The sequence below is a fragment of the Physeter macrocephalus genome, chromosome 5 (genome assembly GCF_002837175.3).
Source record: "Physeter macrocephalus isolate SW-GA chromosome 5, ASM283717v5, whole genome shotgun sequence".
Classification (NCBI taxonomy): Eukaryota; Metazoa; Chordata; class Mammalia; order Artiodactyla; family Physeteridae; genus Physeter; species Physeter macrocephalus.
Genome location: NC_041218.1, coordinates 78,484,588 through 78,486,994, shown reverse-complemented (window position 1 = coordinate 78,486,994; position 2,407 = coordinate 78,484,588).

Below are 2,407 nucleotides of genomic sequence, written 5' to 3'. Positions count from 1 at the left end.
TGGGAAGCCTTGGAAGTCTTGTGCAGCATGAGAATGTAGAAGAAAAGGACAAAGATCATTCGAAATACCCTATCAGACAAACCTGAAGAATGACAGAGAATTCTTTATTTTTCTAATTTATTTATTTATGTATTTATTTTTGGCTGCATTGGGTCTTCGTTGCTGTCCGCGGGCCCTCTCTAGTTGTGGCGAGCGGGGGCTACTCTTTGTTGTGGTGCGTGTGCTTCTCATGCGGTGGCTTCTCTTGTTGCAGAGCACGGGCTCTAGGCACGCAGGCTTCTGTAGTTGTGGCTTGCGGGCTCTAGTGCGCAGGCTCAGTAGTTGCGGTGCAGGGCTTAGTTGCTCCGCGGCATGTGGCATCTTCCTGGACCACGGCTCGAACCGATGTCCCCTGCATTGGCAGGTGGACTCTTAACCACTGTGCCACCAGGGAAGCCCTGACAGGGAATTCTTTGTGAGAAAGAAGAAATGCCTGTAAGGAAGTATAGATATTCTGCGATTTCCCCGTTGGCAACGTGGTTAAGAATCCGCCTGCCAAGACAGGGGACATGGGTTCGAGACCTGGTCTGGGAAGATCCCACATGCCGCGGAGCCTGTGTGCCACAACTACTGAGCCTGCGTGCCTAGAGCCCGTGCTCCACAGAAAGAGAAGCCACGGCAATGAGAAGCCCGCGCGCTGCAACGAAGGGTAGCCCCCTGCTCACCGCAACTAGAGAAAGCCTGTGCAGAGCAACGAAGACCCAATGCAGCCAAAAAATAATAACAATAATAAAATTAAAAAATTAAAAAACAAACAAAAAAACCGAATCACTTTGTTGTACACCTGAAACTAAGATAATATTGTAAATCAACTATACTTCAATTGAAAAAAAAAACAAAAACTTGTACATATTGTTAATGAGGAATGGGTAGTGTGATGGTTGATTTTATGTCAACTTGACGTCTATATGGTCCCCAGGTTAAACTTTATTTCTGGATGCGCCTGTAAAGTATTTTGGATGAGATTAGCATTTGAAGTTGTAGACTCAATAAAGTAGATTGCCCTCCTCAGTGTGGGTGGACATCATCCAATCCACTGAGGGCTTGAATAGAACAAAAGGTGGACAAATGAGGAAGTCACCTCTTTATTTCCCTGCATCACTGATGAGTTGGGACTTCTCATCTCGTCTTCTCCTGTTCTTGGACTGAGATTTACACCATTGCCTCCTCTAGTTCTCAGGCCTTTGGACTGGGAATGAATTACTCCACTCACTTTCCTGGGTCTCCAGCTTGCAGACAGCAGATCGTGGGACTTCGCCTCCATGTCTGTGAGTCAATTCCTCATAGGTAATGTCTGCGTGCACGCACACACACACGCTATCATTTCTGTGCCTCTCAAGAGTCCTGACTAACACAAGTAGGGAATGTATATGTGTGGCAATGTAGAGCAGAGGACAAGCCCACAGGAACAGGAGATGGGCGGATTTGGGTTATATGTTCCATTTAATCCATCCCATCAATTAGAGTTCTGCCTGACCCTGCAAACTGGGAATCAAAAAATTAGTAAAATTAGGGCTTCCCTGGTGGCGCAGTCGGGAGGGGGAGGGCCCGCGAACCGCAAAAAAAAAAAAAAAAAATTAGTAAAATTAGATTATCTAGAGCTGAAACAGGAGGGAAGGGGGCAGGGCACAACAGTTGAAATAATGACATAGCCCGAGGACATGACATAAACTGATTAAAACCAAATGGGTCCAAGATGGCAGACAAGTCAACTTCCATTAGACCTTGAGCCTCAGTATACGCTCACTGTAACACATCAGCCAGCTAAATGACACACCCACAGGCACCATGACAGTTCCAAGACTGACCATAAAGATCAAAAAGTGGGTGGTGGCCCAATTCCTGGAAATCCCCACCCCTTCCTGAAATAGCTGGAATACTCCTCCCACTCATTAGCCTATGAAATTACCCACCCCTATAAAAACTGGCAACCCCTTACCCTGGTGCCTTTCTCACCTTCTGAGGTGGCCCACCCTCTGTCTGTGGAGTGTGTTTCTCTCTAAACAAATCCACTTCTTACCTATCACTTTGTCTCTCACTGAATTCTTTCTGCAATGAGACATCAAGAACCTGAGCTTTGGGCTTCCTTGGTGGCACAGTGGTTAAGAATCCGCCTGCCAATGCAAGGGACACAGGTTCGAGCCCTGGTCTGGGAAGATCCCACATGCTGTGGAGCAACTAAGCACATGTGCCACAACTACTGAGCCTGTGCTCTAGAGCCCGAGAGCCACAACTACTGAGCCTGTGTACTACAACTACTGAAGCCCATGAGCCTAGAGCCTGTGCTCCACAACAAAGAGAAGCCACGACAATGAGAAGCCTGCGCACTGCAACGAAAAGTAGGCCCTGCTCACTGCAACTAGAGAAA